At 40.2% G+C, this 18,272-nt stretch overlaps 2 long non-coding RNA genes across 3 annotated transcripts in view; one reads left to right on the forward strand and one right to left on the reverse strand.

Annotated features, from left to right (window-relative positions):
* The first annotated feature begins 5,798 nt into the window (after positions 1–5,798).
* Positions 5,799–18,272, forward strand: part of LOC105027542 — a 29,151-nt gene continuing 16,677 nt past the window's right edge. The window contains exons 1-2 of one of the 2 annotated variants that reach the window (XR_829301.3): positions 5,799–5,925; positions 7,409–7,522. This is a non-coding gene — a long non-coding RNA (uncharacterized LOC105027542). Of the gene's footprint in view, positions 5,926–7,270; positions 7,523–18,272 lie in introns of those variants that run through there. The other variant, XR_002196659.2, reaches the window with a different exon arrangement.
* On the reverse strand, positions 13,557–17,310 carry LOC105027522. Its single transcript, XR_829297.2, has 3 exons — positions 16,968–17,310; positions 16,364–16,572; positions 13,557–14,195 (listed from the first exon to the last, which is right to left on the reverse strand). It is a non-coding gene; the product is annotated as an uncharacterized LOC105027522 (long non-coding RNA).

An 18,272-nucleotide genomic window follows, 5' to 3' on the forward strand; every position in this document is an offset into this window, starting at 1 on the left:
TGTTATTGACTTAATCTATCAATGATTAATTAAAATCAAAATGCCATCACTCTACACACAGTAATCCATAACGACAAAGCAAAAAAAATGTTTTTATAGTTTTCTGACTCATGGGCATATGACATGCTGTCTGAATGATGGTGGAAGCAGGAGGAAAAATTGTATTTGGTATGATGAGGAAAAAATTGTAAGTTTGGGATGAATGCCTAGCGCTAAATCTGGCAAAAACAAGCTACCCCTCATCACCTAGCTTATGCCATCCATACAGTGAAGATTGGTGGGGGAGCATCATGCTATTGGGATGCTTCTCAGCTGTAGGGATGGTGAGACTGGTCTGGATTGATGGAATGATGAACAGAGCAAAATAAAGTGACGTCCTTGAAGAAAACCTGATCCACATCGCACATGACTGATTCATCTTTCAACATGACAATGACCCGAAGCACACAGCCATGACACTGATGGGTAGTCTTCAGGACAAGTCTGTAAACGTCCTTGAGTGGCCCAACCAAACGACTTGAACCCAATTGAACATCTGTGGGGAGATGTGTAGATCGGAGTTCACCAACACTGAAAATCAGATCTGACAGACCTTGAAAGGATCTGCACGGAAGAATGGAAGAAACTGCCAAAATCCAGATGTGCAAAGCTGGTAGAGGCATACGCAAGAAGAGTATAAGCAGAATTACATTTTAGGGCTCCCTGTAATGCCATTGAGGTTTATGATATAAAGGAGTGCAGTCATTACACCTTCCCACCACATGAAAGACTTCACCCAATGCATTCTAACACTGCTTCAAAAGCTATTATAACAGTGCTTCAGAAGGTGCTAACCCTAACCAGAATGCTGTTTTGTTGGAAGTTCTGGTTAATGAGGCCTTATATCACACCCATCACTTTATATATTTGCAGCCTTCAGACGTATATTGGCCATATACCAGACCCTCTTGTGCCCCATTGCTTAAGTATGAGACTGCTTCATGAGGCATTATAAGTCCATGGAGTAGTTAGGCTTTCCTTTTCACCCCTAAATACACACACACACGGTACAGACAGACTGTACATTGTCTACAGTACCTTTGACTTGGTGATGTGACTGAATGACTTCATTCTCTCCTACACTTAAGTCCTCCAGTGTGGCCTGGTCCAACAGCCTTGCCCCAGATTGTACTGGGGGAGGAAATATCACCTGATTTGGAAATAAGTTCTGTCATCATCGGTCAGCAACATAGTGGTACTATTTCTGCCAGTACATATTGCATCATTGCAACATAGGTGGTTCGGCGTTCCAGGCTCGTCTGATGGGTAACCTTAGGTTAATCCTTAATCCCTGTGTTTTAGATCTGTGGGATAACTGTTTTTCTGTATATTTCTGTTTATTTAGGAGTCCTTGATTTCAACCAGGGCCGTCACCAGACCAAGGCCACCAGGGCTGTAGCCCAAGACAGACAGACGATTCATTTCACTCGTGTTAGCTAGTATTAATACAACCAGCAGCGAAACAGACAGAAGATTCATTTTAGTCGTGTTAGCTCGTAATAATACAACCAGCAGCGAAAGTTTTGATATTCAGGTGTTACAGGTGAGGAGGTTGAGGGAGTCATCACTTAGTTTTAGTATTCAGGTGATATAGGCTAGGAGGTAGAGGATGACAACAGTTAATTTAGGTATTCAGATATTATAGGAGAGGTAGAGCATGACATCAGTTCATTTTGGTATTCAAGTGATATAGGTGAGGAGGTAGAGGGAGTCATCACTTAGTTTTGGTATTCAGGTGATATAGGTGAGGAGGTAGAGGGTGACATCAGTTAGTTTCAGTATTCAGGTGATATAGGAGAGGAGGTAGAGCATGACAACAGTTCATTTTGGTATTCAGATATTATAGGAGAGGAGGTAGAGTATGACATCAGTTTGTTTTGGTATTCAAGTGATATAGGAGAGAAGGTAGAGGGTGAAATCCTTTAGTTTTGGTATTCAGAAGATATAGGTGAGGAGGTAGAATGTGACAGTAGTTTGTGTTGATATCCAGGTGATATCGGATGGGAGATAGAGAGAGTCATCACTTAGGTTTGGTATTCAGGAGACATGGGAGAGGAGATAGCGAGAGTCATCACTTAGTTTTGGTATTCAGGTTATATAGGTGAAGAGGTAGAGGGAGTCATTACTTAGTTTTGGTATTCAGGTGATATAGGTGAGGAGGTAGAGGGAGTTATCACTTAGTTTTGGTATTCAGGTGATATAGGTGAGGAGGTAGCAGGTGACATCAGTTAGTTTTGGTATTCAGGTTATATGGGTGAGGAGGTAGAGGGTGACATCAGTTAGTTTTGGTATTCAGACAATATTGGAGAGGAGGTAGAGGGTGACATCAGTTAGTTTCAGTATTCAGGTGATATAGGAGAGAAGGTAGAGGGTGACATTCTTTAGTTTTGGTATTCAGAAGATATAGGTGAGGAGGTAGAGTGTGACAGTAGTTTGTGTTGATATCCAGGTGATATCGGATGGGAGGTAGAGAGAGTCATCACTTAGGTTTGGTATTCAGGAGACATGGGAGAGGAGATAGAGAGAGTCATCACTTAGGTTTGGTACTCAGTTGATATAGGTGAGGAGGTAGAGGGAGTCATCACTTAGGTTTGGTACTCAGTTGATATAGGTGAGGAGTTAGAGGGAGTCATCACTTAGTTTTGGTATTCAGGTGATCTAGGTGAAGAGGTAGAGGGAGTCATCACTTAGTTTTGGTTTTCAGGTGATATAGGTGAGGAGGTAGAGGGTGACATCAGTTAGTTTCGGTATTCAGGTGATATAGGAGAGGAGGTAGAGCATGACAACAGTTCATTTTGGTATTCAGGTGATATAGGTGAGGAGGTAGAGGGAGTCATCACTTAGTTTTGGTTTTCAGGTGATATAGGTGAGGAGGTAGAGGGTGACATCAGTTAGTTTCGGTATTCAGGTGATATAGTAGAGGAGGTAGAGCATGAGAACAGTTCATTTTGGTATTCAGGTGATATAGGTGAGGAGGTAGAGGGAGTCATCACTTAGTTTTGGTATTCAGGTTATATAGGTGAGGAGGTAGGGGGAGTCATTACTTAGTTTTGGTATTCAGGTGATATAGGTGAGGAGGTAGAGGGAGTTATCACTTAGTTTTGGTATTCAGACAATATTGGAGAGGAGGTAGAGCATGACATTAGTTTGTTTTGGTTTCAGGTGATATAGGAGATAAGGTGGAGGGTGACATTAGTTAGTTTTGGTATTCAGAAGATATAGGTGAGGAGGTAGAGGGTGACAGTAGTTTGTGTTGATATCCAGGTGATATCGGATGGGAGGTAGAGAGAGTCATCACTTAGGTTTGGTATTCAGGAGACATGGGAGAGGAGATAGAGAGAGTCATCACTTAGGTTTGGTACTCAGTTGATATAGGTGAGGAGGTAGAGGGAGTCATCACTTAGGTTTGGTACTCAGTTGATATAGGTGAGGAGGTAGAGGGAGTCATCACTTAGTTTTGGTATTCAGGTGATCTAGGTGAAGAGGTAGAGGGAGTCATCACTTAGTTTTGGTTTTCAGGTGATATAGGTGAGGAGGTAGAGGGTGACATCAGTTAGTTTCGGTATTCAGGTGATATAGGAGAGGAGGTAGAGCATGACAACAGTTCATTTTGGTATTCAGGTGATATAGGTGAGGAGGTAGAGGGAGTCATCACTTAGTTTTGGTTTTCAGGTGATATAGGTGAGGAGGTAGAGGGTGACATCAGTTAGTTTCGGTATTCAGGTGATATAGTAGAGGAGGTAGAGCATGAGAACAGTTCATTTTGGTATTCAGGTGATATAGGTGAGGAGGTAGAGGGAGTCATCACTTAGTTTTGGTATTCAGGTTATATAGGTGAGGAGGTAGGGGGAGTCATTACTTAGTTTTGGTATTCAGGTGATATAGGTGAGGAGGTAGAGGGAGTTATCACTTAGTTTTGGTATTCAGACAATATTGGAGAGGAGGTAGAGCATGACATTAGTTTGTTTTGGTTTCAGGTGATATAGGAGATAAGGTGGAGGGTGACATTAGTTAGTTTTGGTATTCAGAAGATATAGGTGAGGAGGTAGAGGGTGACAGTAGTTCGTTTTTGTGTGAGATAAGGTTCTAGGTTAACAAAGATTACAATTTGTGTATCATTCCCCAACCCCTCCATTCACCACCCAAAGCACGGAAGAAAGAATACAAATCAGAGAGATAATATGTGAGAGGTGTTATCTAGACTATCACTTGAACTTAGAATCATCTTTATTGGGACAAAACCCCACGTTAAATCACTAGTCAGACTTCTGATGTCATACTCACCAGATCCAGCATTCAAGAAAACAAACAAACATGGTGAATATGCACAGTATGTGAGAATATTGGTAATCACATAAATCCTGCCATAACTACCCTTTGTTTCTTGCTGTTTATTCAGTTTTAGAAACATTTTCTATTGAATTCTTAGTTTCAGTTTTAGTATTAGGGACACAACGTAGGAGCCATTTAAGTTTTTTTGGCCGTTTCCTTTTTTTGGGATGTTACTTCTTGCCAATAACAGAGAGAGTGATGGCCCGGGTTGTAGATTTGGTTACGTTAAAACTATTAATATATTTGGATGTTACTTGGATTTAAGCAATTCTTATTGCTAAATATATTGCTCAATCCTTATGTATTGGATTTAGCAATAAAATGGTGCAAGAAAACTAGCTTTCAAAACTCTTTTCAACTTTGGTAGTACGTATGTGAGACATAAGAGTGAAGTTCCTTTATCTAACAGAAGAAAAACTTTTGACATCAAGTTTAATATTGTAGAATTTTTATGCTTTCTAACAAATCACCCATGTTCTGCAGCCCAATGGTGCTTGTCCATGACAAAGAACATTTTCTCCACGAATGCTTGAGATGCAGTGGTAGCAGATCCAGTGCCACAGGGCACAGATTCACATAAATGGCTGTCCATGCCTGGCAAAACTGGATAAGTCATTCAGCTTCATCATGCAAACCGAAACAAGGATCTTTACAATAAATCAAACAGTGGCAGAGTGTACTTCTCTTTCAATCACGGTAGGTGCAGAGACTTTGCCATACTGTCTCAGTCCTTCTCTCCTGACATGGAATCTATTTTTCATTCACTACAAACCTAATAATTTGGCTGGTGTTTATCATGCTCTCAGAGCCTGCACGACCACAGAACAAGAGCTGCTGACTAACTCGCTCACTGAGGTCAAACGTTCCCCGTTTCTACACCTGACATGCCATCGACAAGGCTGGTAAAATCCCCAATATGATATGACAGCAGAACTGAAGGGATGTAGCACCCAGCCACCTACGCCCCCAAGGAGAGCTCAGACTGTGTGATGTTCCAACTCATCCCTGCATACAGACAGAAATGCAATGCTTGTCAAACACACAGTGTGGAAATGAACTGACAAGGCCATTGGGAAGCTAAAGAACACCCACCACCCCCCAACCCCAAAGCTGATTTGAAACCGGCACTGCAGAGCAAACTAAACCAGTTTTAACTTGGGTTTGTCGCACCCTCTGGTAAAATAGCATTTTGAAATACAAATGTAAACACAATAGTACTACCTGCACCCAAAATGAGTACTGGAACCCACAGTGGGTGGAGAAAGCAATGCAAACACTGCCTTAAAAAGGACCTACTATGAAGTAACTAAATCACAATTACAACCACAGCTGCAGAGGTCACATTAGGTTAAATGCCAATTAGCAGTTAATACAGTGTTTAAGTCCAAGCCAAGTACTGCTTTAAACACTCAGGCAGTCATTTTGGGTGCAGTCGTATTGGGAAGAGTGGGATGTTTGGCAGGATTACAGACCTGAGTTTGGGCACAACCCATTCACGTGAAGCCTGTCGGTTGCTGCGTGCCGGCAGCTTTGTTGAACTTTTTTTTATACAGAGTAAGTCCACCTCTTTTCCTTCCTGGAACCAGTCTGGGTTTTTATTTTCCACTTGGACAGGCCCTGTCTTATGTTTTGTTCCTGTTGAGTTTTTGTTATGCAGAATCTCTCTGCTCACTCATTACGTAACAATAATTATTCACTTTTAATACAAATATGTTGCCCTCACAGTTAATTGTCCCATGTTGTATTTATAATTGTAAGCAGCAATATGCACTCAAAATGAAAGCAGGTTCCCCCTATGTAAACAAATGATCACATTATAAATGTAGCTGGTCAGGAAAACTTAAAATCACCTATGTAAATATTAACCACTTGAACAATAGTGGTTGCTAAGAGACTGTATGGCTGGTTGAGGTGAGACTCAATTCGATGGCTTTGTGTCCACTCTTCCTCAAATAGAGACCAAAAAAAACGTTTGACTGTTTTTCCACATCCCAACTATGTTGTTGACCTAGGACTGTAAGGAACATTATAAATTAATACAAACACAGGAACTTACGTGACTTTCAGAACTGTTCAGAATCTGACTAGCTGCTTGTTAGGTGTCAGACTGGCCTGTTTCCCCAGTGTGGTGAGGAGGTGTGAACTGGGCTGAAGTACAGAAAAATGTGCTGTCTGAGCCTGTCCCCAAGGAAATTCCGCAAGGCTTGATTTTAGGCCACACTTTTTTAGATTTGCAAAATAGTGAAGGCAGTAGGAAGCTCTCTCATCCACTTATATGTATATTGATACAGGGTTATATTCAGCTGGCCCCTCCCCGAAATTAGTGTTTTAGTATCCATCACACATATTTAGGAAGAATACTCCAATTTCTCCTGGTGTGATAACTACAGCTGTGGGTTTGGAGCTTGAGCAAGGTGTTAGGCCTGACAACACACTTTCCTTCTCTAATTGCATTACCAAACAACAGGACAAAATTGTAGCTAGACTTGGGTTTCTCTACCATATTTGTCAAGTAAGGGGGCTCTTTAGCAGTAGATGTTCTCTAGCATTCAGCCATCAGACCTGCCACCATTGCTCCTTACAGGACACATATACAAATCCCTCTGAGTTCTCACTCCCCCCATGCACTCCTCCTGCTAAAACAGCCCCCGCCGTGCATGTCACATCCAGTTAAAAATCAGACATTTGGTTTGTACTCCTTTCAGTACCTAGCGATTTGTAAAGCGTCGTTGGGTCGTTTAAAGCGCTATATAAATATAATGCATTATTATTATTATTATTAACAAATGCAAAAAAAACTCTAGGAATATCTATTTTTGTCACCACTGACACGTCTAAAGACACAGTCGTTAATACGTGTTACAACTTGACTCCTGGAACTGCTTCGTGTGATGTGCTGGTTCGCCGTGTGGTCTGCCGTGTTATCCGGTTGTTGTCTCTGCCTTGTGGCCAGCATGTTTGTGTCCTGCTGTATCGTTTTCACCTTGTCTGCTGCCAGGTATATGTTTTTATCACGCTTGCTGTCATCTTTCATTAGATTCGTTTCGAAATGGACCCAGTTGTTTAGGATGGAGTTGGAGTCTGGCGTTAAGATGGAAACTAGTGGCACACAACAACAAAAGCAGCAGTCACATCAAAACCCGCAACAGAGGTATGAAGTATCAAAGTGGCCGTGTGCAGTATGTCTATGGGCAGTGGGATGCTCTGGAGCATATGTTGGATAACGTGACAGTCCACACCGCAGGCTCACACGGTGTTCTGCTTTCGCAGTGGAATAGTTCTGACTACAAAATCGTTGCTTTAGCCCGGCTAAGCTAAATTCAACTTGAGCCACGTGTGTGAGAACGAACGCTCTGCTATGTGTTGTTTTGGGTTTACAGAGCTATAGGAGGAGCCACAATCTAACCTTAAAGGAACTATGTAGAGAACTAAAATAATAATCAGCAGTAGATTAATACAACATTGATAGCTTAGACTTTGTGTTTGTTAGTGGATGGTTACCCTGACTTGGGTACTATACTTGAAAAAGCTATTACTAATAAACAGTAGGAGTGCTTCTCTCCACAAATCTTGACCACACGTCACAGCGATTGCATTATTAACATTTATTATCTATGATGACAAAAGTTTGTAACTCTTTGAGAAGGAAGAAGTCTGTCACTAACCAAATAACCAAATTAACTCAGTTAACTAGTTGTAAACTAGAGGTCATTATATTCGAGCTGTATTTTACACAATTGTGCTTGATTGACTCAATACCTTCATTGGGAACTACATTTACTTTGTTGTGTAGGGCATAGTGGGCTCCAGCTTAAAGGAAAACCTAAAAACCAGGAGACACTAAAAACCCTCGGTGGAATGAGTTGACACCCCTGTGTGTGCTGTACAGTGGTTGGTTGGTTCCAGAAGAGTGCCACCTGGTGGAAATATATCACCAGCGCACGTATCAGGTCCATTAGTCATTACAACAAACTGGATTAATGATATAGTTCCCCTCTTTATTTTCTATACAGAATAAACCATTTATCTCTGCCATACATTACAGAAAAAATCTACTCCAATAATTTTTTTTCCGGAATAAAGGGGACATTTTCAATAAAAATGACAATGGGTGATAGGATATGATGTGTGATTGAACAAGGTAAACGACTGTGAAAATGTATAGTGAGGGAGCGCTTCCTCCGAAAGACATCAGGTGCTGTCACAGGGCTGTGACGTGATAAAGCGGCATTGTGTTGGTTAGGAGGATAAAATACATTTTGCCTGACCTTTCTGCGTCATTACCTCAAAGGCTACCAGATAAATTGACAGAATGCAAGTCCAACCAAGTGAGGCAACTGTTTCTGTGACCATAGGACTCTAGTGTGATCGACTCTGTCAACAAAATAAGCAGAAAATATCTGACCAACAGTCAAAACGTTATAGGTAGGCCTATTTTTAAAATGATATGTATTGTATCGACTGAATTAAAAGAGGTGACTGGCAATAGGCTTAATAGCAGTTTTTGTTCTTTAAAAATGTGTATTTAGTTATATATCACTGAGGTATTTTTGTCCTTTACTGTTTTACTTAATTTATTGAACGTTTCTGTTGACATGGAAAGTCACATTGAGACCCAAGATCTCAACGTTTAGACTCTCAGAGGAATCTTATAAACCAGGGGGTTTGATTCCATAATACCCATTGTCTGCAAGACATGGTGTATCAACCACGGTTATTAAAATGTTCTAATTATGTTGGTAAGCCGTTCATAATAAAACTCAGAAGTCGCTCCAACGATTGCGTCTACTCTGCTAAATTACGTTAATTATATGTTACAATGTTTACCGAACGTGTATAATGCAAATAATGTTTATGATGAATGTGTCAGATTAGTAATTTGGGTATTTTGAAATCACCCGAACACTAACGCGTAACATGTGACCATTTAACGTTATCGCAGTATATGACACTTCGTGTGACTAGTTTTGCTGCCCTCTTCTGGTTAGGTATGTTTAACAACATGCCAGATGAGCTTGTCAAAGTCTGGGACTGTGCATATCCCCTACTGGTAAAGAGCCCGCCCCGGACAATAGGTACCTTTATTGATTTTCTTTTAAAGTTGCATCCCCATTAAGAATGTAACATATTGGCCGCAAAAAGTGTTCACATCTCCAGCAGAGAAGGGTTGGCGATGTCTAACCAATGTGGAAGCGAAGAAAAAAGGCAGCAAACAACTGGTGAATATCTCCCGTTCGCTGGTGATGCACGGCTCAAGTGGCAAGAAAGTCAAATAAAAGTTTACAAAGACACCTAATTAATGAATATAAAAAAGTTAATTGGCCAAGCACTTAGAGTAATAGGTCTTAATTGGAGACTTGACCACACCCTTTATGTGAAAAGAAAGAGGGCATCCTCGTGACGCTTTTTTAAAAGTAGGCCGACCAAACTATCGCCCCCGCCGATGAAACCACAGCGTTTTATCGGGGGTTATACGTTATGAGTCGAATCCGTCCTAAGTGCTCGGTCCATTCCATTGCTGACAGTGTGATCGCCGAGCCATCCAGTCGGAATTACCGCGTCACACACACTGCGGATCTCCCACAGGGCCACATAATGAGCAGCAGCGGAGACGTCGCAGAGCGAGCGTGCAGCAGATTGCATTTCACCGGAGTTTATTAGAGTGAGCGGGTTTGGACGTGCCTTTCTTATTAAAGATTAAAATTGGCATAGGGAGGGCGGTTCGAGGGGACATGGTGAATGCTCACGGTTGTATGATTTTATGGACATAGAACGGAATGCGAGGTACATTCATATGCTTGTTTTCTCAACTTGTCTGTAGCGTAGGCCTAGCCGTGCACAGCCGTTCACCAGTGTGCAATTTCACAGCTAAAAAAGTAATGTCAAGCTAGCCAGTTTAGGAGAGACCGCAATTTATGGTTTATTATTGCTATGATACCGCCCCCCCCCATCCCAGATTAAACCAATTTATGCTGTTCTCCAACTGTGTTCCTTGGAGAATCTTTTACCTCTCAAACCACCCTCTTCACTGTTTTGGGGGGCACAGTATACCTATGTCCTCTTTAATGTAGGTATATCTGTAGTTCAGTTAATTTAAACTTTCACCTTGTAGACATTTGGCGTGTGTTTTACCTCATACTTAAGCCCCAGTGAAACAGGACCTCGTGATTTAACAACTAGGAGTTCCTTTGACTATAAACAATCTATTCAACTTGAAAAAATATACATACATTGACACTATGTTTTTTTATTGGATTTGGTCCATACGATTTCGAGGGAGTACAAATAATCACTGCACACATTAGAAAGTGAATGTATTTCCTTGATTAATAATTTTACGGGTGCCTAAAGGTGTTGGGAGCTTCACTTACCCAAATGTGTCTTGGGCATAGAGCCGTCCTGATGGCAGAAACAATGGAAATTGGTTGACTCAATGGAGATGGTAGAGCTATCATTACAACTCTGAAATCATATGTATGTTGAATTCTAAAACGGTTACTCTAAGAGTTAAGGTTAGAATAAGGGTCCAGTTGAAGGTTTAGTGTAGAGACGAGCACTAACCTTGGTCAAATGTCTACTGTTCTCAAATGCAAGTCGGGCCCTCTCCACTGAGTTCACCAATCACATTCATTTCTGCCTTCAGGGCAGACCTGCCTCCAACTCGTGTTTGAGTATGGCTGGTAAATTGTACCCTCGGTTGGATAAAGGTTAGTTTTGGTTAGATGGAGTATTCTCCTGCCTGATGACACCACCAGTTTATATAATATGTCAATAGACCGATAGCAAAAAATTATTTTAGTGGTCAGATACTAATCCCACCCATTAAGCCCCTTAGGCAGACCACTCTCAGCCGGTTGCTTTTTGCTTTTTGATTGCTTTTGAGTAGTTTTGAACAATTTGATATATATTCAGCCAACCGTCATCTTACTAATAACAATCTAATAATCAGTGCTTACATAATGTCAGCTCAAAACATATACATTTGAGCAATTTCATACAGTAATGATACTAGCATTGAGAAATGTTCCATATGGTAAATGTTCCATGCAGTATTTCATGGTGTTCCTTGGTAGTGTGGGCGTCTTTTAAAGGGTACTACTTGTAGGTCAAATATAATACATATTTAAGCAACAAAGCATGAGGGGTGTGGTATGTGGACAGTATGCCATGGCTAAGAGCTGTCTTTAGGCATGGTGCATCCCTCAGTCGTATATTGCCAATATTGCACTTAGCTGTGGTATATTTGCCAATATTCCACAACCTCCTGAGATTGCTATTGTAAACCAGTTCAGAATGCATTCAGTACAGTAAAACGTTATGTGATGTGTAACCGTGGTATACAGTCTAATATACGACAGCTTTAAGCCAATCAGCATTCAGGATTCAAACCACCCAGTTTTAATGATAACATCATGGCTCTGGTATAGGTGCTATGCGATCCCAGTAGCTCTGTCTTACTCCGGCCGTCAGTGGGAGCGGATATTCTGTGGAGATCCGGCATAGGGAGGATCATTCAGAAGATCAATATTCCTCAGTAGATTTCCTACATAAATTCCATGAGATTCGTCAATCTGTGACATATAGCTTAAGCACATACAAGTCACATTTGGGCTATACTCCAATCAATACTATTACTGCATTGCTTCATTCTTCTGTCCTTGTTCATACATATATATCAGCAAAACAAGGAGAATGAACAAGGACAGAATAGGACCGAATATATATAGGACAGAATATATATATATATACACAGTAGTATGTAATGTATTAATATGTATATATGTGTCACTCAATGTAAGTTTATATATATTTGCAGATGAATGGGTACTCAATGTCAGTGGCAATTGGAAAAACAATGTATATCAGTTTGGACATGTTTGGCCATGCCACCACTGAATGCATGATTGGCTCAATAAAGAAATAGTATTTTACTTGTACGCAAGATAAACCCAATATTGTCACTTCATTATCACAAATCAGTACAAACCATTGGCAGTAGGAATGATTGATTTTTTCTGTAGTACGGTATCTACAATTTAAGGCCTCAGTGAAGTGAATGTATCTGAGTGTGTCAATCATCGTACTGGAATTTGGCATTGGATTTGGGTTTTGTAATTTCCCTCAAACGTTTTTTTATTGGAATAATGTATAGACTGAAACAAGATTCAAGGGAAATTTGTGTCTAATTTTAAAAATTATTTGAAATGTTCATACTGCATGCATAGCCCATTTTAGTGTATGTAAGCTTCTGTAGAAGGTAAAATACTAAATCATCATGAAGGTATGCTGTGTGTCAGTGAGATTGTCACAGACCATGGGTGGCTGACAAAAGGGGTCAGAGGTAATGGCCAATTATATTGTTAGAGTAGGTGACAGCAGAAAGCAAAACACAGCGGCGCAAGTGATGCCATTTGGGCATATGCTAGACAGACAGTGTAAACTAAAAGTGCCTGAACACGATGATTCAGTTGGAGGGGGAAACTTTGTCAGGTTAACATGAGTGGACATGAAGAGGAAGACATAGCTAGGCATTGTAGGTGGAGTTCTCATTGGATTATAATTGCTGAATGGTTTGAACCCAGAATGCTCATTGGATGAAAGCCATGGTATATGAGACGGTACTGCAAGGGTAATACAAAAAAAAAAGAACAATAATTTGTAATGTTCTTATTGGCAACCGGTTTATAATAGCAAATGGGTATCTTTCTGGGGTTTGTGGTGTATGACTAATGTACTATGGCTATTGGCTGTATCCAGCAGGCACTCCATGTTGTGTTGTGCCTAAGGTCCGGATTAGCTGTTGTATATTGTCCGACCACAAACCCCCCTGGTTCCTTGTTGCTAAAATATGGGTCTGTGTTCTTAATATGCTTAGTCAAGCTTTTTATAGAGGGACAACAGCTTTTGTGCTTTAGTGGATTGCTCATATGGCAATAAATGTGTTAGTAATGCCTTTATGAAGAGGACATTTGCAGTGTTATGCACAAGTGTTATGCACATAGAATAAAGGATAATTAATAGCCGTTCGTAATAACTGTTTGTTTCTTTGGCTCCCCGTTAGCTGCTGCCAGGCAGAAGCTGTACAGCACTACACCTCCTGCTGTTTTCACTGTCCATTCTGGCATTTCTTCCCGAAGTTACTGTTCAGGTATACAGGGACCCTGGTGCGATTGGAAGCAGTCTGAGACAAGAAGAGTAGGGGTCTGTATGTGTTCGAGCCGAGGCAGAGCCGAAATGCTTTCATATTTATTGGAATGTAAAAGGCAAAACTGAACCCCCAAAACAGCCATATATTCAGAGAAACCTCACACCTAGGGCCCCATGAATATCACGCAAAACACTATTTAGTGAACTTTCATTGATATAGGTGATTACCAAGTAAGTTACATCTCTGAATACAATACAAAACTGAATACACCTCAACCCCACGTGGCCAGTATCAGGACTGTTGGAAAACGCAAGACGGTGTATTCATCGGCCGAAGCGATCTCTCCGCCCGCGTCATGTTATTTTCCTATTCCGGGCACATTATGGCCATGGTACCAACTCTTTGAACACGCTCCGGGGTGAAGCCAACATGCTTAATGTGTAACAATCGATTTGGAGCTAGAACATCAGGGTTGCGCTTTTTCCCCCCACAGCTTTTAATGCAACTTCACAGAGCAGGAAGTGTGTGAGTCATGAAATTTGCCCTGGTTATCTGCTTTCACACGCTCCGGCCGGCAGGCCAGCGGCCCTCAGAAATGGGACTCCTGAGGCGGGAGCTCGTTGAGCTGTTTCAGCATCACACACACTTGCACGGTCCCAGCCTTCATTGCACGAGCCTGTGATACACACACACACGAACAACCATGTAGACACACAACGCAGACAAGACATTTTACTTCATTGTTAAGGCTGAGATTCATTAAAACACATCGGAGCAGTGTTTATGCAGTGTCGTTATTTACAATATTCATCCCATTCCCAGACACTTTTGTGAGGGGGGTGAGGCGCTCTGGTAAAACATGTAGTTATTTTTTAACTGTATATTATAAAAGCGAGTGAATGAGATAATTGGAAATAGTTATTCTGCTTCAATGCTATTGTTTGGTATATTAACTGTTTTACTTAATGTATAACCTTTGAACACTGGAACTTACCTGAGTCTTTGCAACTACTATAGATAATAGGTATACACTTTAATATGGAAGACCCCTATGTCTGAGAATGAATACTGCTTCTTGTCATGGAGACCTGTGTGAGGTCAGGTAATGTGACCTCCAGCTGTGGCCCATGTGCCAGGATTGGACTGACGCTAGAGTGGTATGGTCTATGACTGTGTGAAATGTGTGTTGTGTATCACAACTATCATTAAGATAATACAAACCTGCCTTTTACCGTCAAACGGAAGATATGCACCATGGGCGAATAGGCAACGGCATTTAGACGACTATTAGTATTTGTACCTACCGGGGATGTTTTTATTTTACCAAAAAGTACACGCGATTTTATCAAAGAATTCCGTCAGCTGTTATGGCTCTAACATCCTAAATGAAAGTGCAAGTTATTTGGTGTAATTTCAAATACAAAAATTCAGTTTGACACATTGGTCAAAACAAAGGATTGATGCAACTAATTTATTTTGTCCGTGTTAGTCGATAGTTCACCACGATTCTTTGGTCAAACGTGAAGAATTGAACGGATTCCACTGAATGTTCGCCCGACTAGTGACTGGTGCTCAAATCATCTGTATTTTGAAATGTAATTAAATGTATAAATGTATATTCGCTTAAGATTGTTATAGGCCTATACAATGTAAACTATTAGGCATACGATGACAAAACATTTGCTTGATTTAGTTGACCTGCACAATTTAGTTGGGAACAGAGGGACGGATAACGACTACAATGTATAATTTAATTTATTTGTAAAATCCCAAAACCTCATATCCGAAATGAATTAAGCTGGAAATAGCTCATTTATTTCAACTTGTGAATCCATGTATAGTCTTTGAAATTATACGTTTCACGGGCTAGGCCTAAAGAAAGTACATCCGTAACGAGCAGGAAAAATCAGTCAGACGATCATATTTGCATATAATTAGCGTGTTTAACTGGACAACAGAGACATCAAATTGGCAAAATGTTTGGCGTACCATTACATTAATACTAAAAAACGTGTTCATTATTCAGATTAGTACTAACAAGACTTGCACAAATCTCTTGTTTAATTTGAACCCCATGGGGGTGTAAAGGTGATTGGTTACTCTGCTCTTACCAAAACGATTGCAGGCAGAGAGGAGTAGGACTGCCGCATATTGCAAATTCTGCCTCCAAATAAAACCACCGCTGACTTCAAATCTAGTGCCCAATGACAGCAATTACAAAACGACAATGTTTTTTGTTGGGTGTGTTTGTTGTAAATGTTTAGAACCCAGATATTTTAGAAGACGAATTGAATAAGGGTTAACATTATGCTTCACTATAAGTTTAATTTTTTTTAGAAGGGTAGGCTGCAATCAAATAATACGGATCGAATAAGTAACATCTTAAATTGACAAATGACTAATTCTCAAAAGTGTCAATATTGATGCCGACTCTAATCTATAAATGTTGAGGTGGTGATATAATAGCACAGCGGGCCCAACTCAGTGAAGGATGAGCTCTTGAAATAACAATTAATTAGTTCATAAAAAAAGGAGTTGACTTTACTTTTGAATGATTGTCTACATCGCTTTAAAATTAATCAAAATCAAGCCGGCAATCAAACTGAAGTGTGTTTGAAGAATGCCAGCTTTGCTGGAGGTTAACGTAACTTCATCTAAACTATGTTCCATTGATTTTCTTCCAAAATCACTTTATATTTTCTCGTATATTTCTGTAAAAATGTACAAATGTTGGTCACTAAAAAAATCATGTGCCAGACTCTTTGGCTTTGTTAGCTTACTAAAATATACTGTCAAACTTGTTCGATTTTCAATGAATTTAAAACTTTTAAACATATTTCTTACCGGTCTTAAGGTAGGTCTGAAGTCTTGGGCGGTTTCTTGGCGAGTGAGACGTCTCCCCCTGAAGACTTGTCTCTTCAGGCCCTCAACGCCCAAATGTTGATTGGGGTTGTGTATTGAGACGCAGACAGCGTATTCGCCAGGCTGCCAAGATTGATCCTTGTCAGCCTATTATTGCTTCACATTATTGACTCCATCATGCTCGAGCGGATCTGAAATTGAATATGTACGGCCTTCAGGAATCAGTATTTTTTAGGAAAATGCTTGTTTGGTGATCCCAAAGCACTTCTTCAGCAGATGCTACTACAAGGGCTACCTTTTTTCAGAAGGGTCCGTTGGTTACAGCACCAGTGTACTTTGTATATTATTTACTTTCCCCATATTTCCTCTAACCAGAATAAGTGACATGTTATATTAAAATTGGTGAGCCTCAACGCGCATACATAGCATATGGTCCCATACACATACTGATTAAATTGGGTGCATGCACAATTGGGAATTGGGTTATTAAAATAAATCACTTTATTAAATTAATCAGTTTAATATATTTTTTCCTACACTGCATGAGCACATCTAATGACACGTTACAATATTAACAGCAGCTCACCTGAAAATGTGAAATAACAGTGACCATGAAGTAAATTTGATTTCGAACGGAAGGCTATTTCCCTCGACATCTGCTGCAAGTTTGAAAGTGGATTTCTCTCGTTTGCCAATGTGGCCAGCAGTGGTAACTCTTCCATTTTTCATCTGCGCCCCACAATGAGTTCGAGCTTTCCCCTGAAGTCACGAGATCACACGTACCCGCCTCCTCTGTCCCGAAGCTGCATACCTCTCTTTGTTGACGAGAATTATATTTTCTCAGTGCGGTATAGTTGTTTTGTTTTTCTATAAACGCACTGGTGCATTTGATGACGGACCACAGCACATAACAAAAGAGACTGTCTAGACTAAACTTCAATGGCGGTTTGAACATGTCAGCACAATGCAAAGTTGGGAAATCTGAAGAAAAATAACTAGTAGGCCAATATATATTTTTGATTTAGCCAAATATAAAATCGACATTAGCGTAGACATAGCCAATTGTTGATATTGTGAGGATTACATTTCCTCTTTTTTATTCTTGCTTTTAATTTTTTGGCAGCTACATTATTATCGCTAAATACGCATTTATATGGTGTTATATCTTCAGTTAAATGCATTTGCATTTTACATTTTCTCTGGATAAGATGATACAGTACCAAAATATTTTTTGTTAATTGTTGGTACTTATATTCATCTGCCTTATATTCACACGCTTAGAACATAACGTGTATGTATTAAAAGGCTACAGAATAGCTTTGCAATATTTTATTATAGTGTTTATAAGAGATTAGTAGAACATTGCATCAGTTAAAATGAAAACAATGACATCTATTATTATTATTTTTGATTATTGACATTTTTTAGGCACATTTATTGATGAAGACTAATATTTTGTACAGGCCTAATTCCTTTACTGGAACCAAAGAACCATTTGAAACGTCTAGTGTCGCGCATGGTTTGACTACGGTATATTTAGCTCTTTTTTTTTTTTCAAGAGTCACTCATGATTATTTATGCGTCGGAGGGTGATGAGCCCCTGCCTTTGTTGTGTGGTCTAATTCCTGTTTGTTGATTGCAGTGTTATTTCAAGCACCAGTGATCACTCCGGGAAGGAGGGGGAGACCTGGATAAGAGGTAGACATGTATTCAGTAGTTAATTTGACGGGCATCTAGCTCTCTGCGCTGGCGCATCTCCCTGAGTCTCGACTCATATGTGTATTGGAGAGGGTCATTGTTTTGGCTATAGATTAGCAGTCCTCGTAGCTCGCATAATCGAACCTCGACAAACACACTGTTATTCCATAACAGTGGCACATAGACTCGACAA

The sequence above is a fragment of the Esox lucius genome, chromosome 4 (assembly GCF_011004845.1).
Source record: "Esox lucius isolate fEsoLuc1 chromosome 4, fEsoLuc1.pri, whole genome shotgun sequence".
NCBI lineage: Eukaryota > Metazoa > Chordata > Actinopteri > Esociformes > Esocidae > Esox > Esox lucius.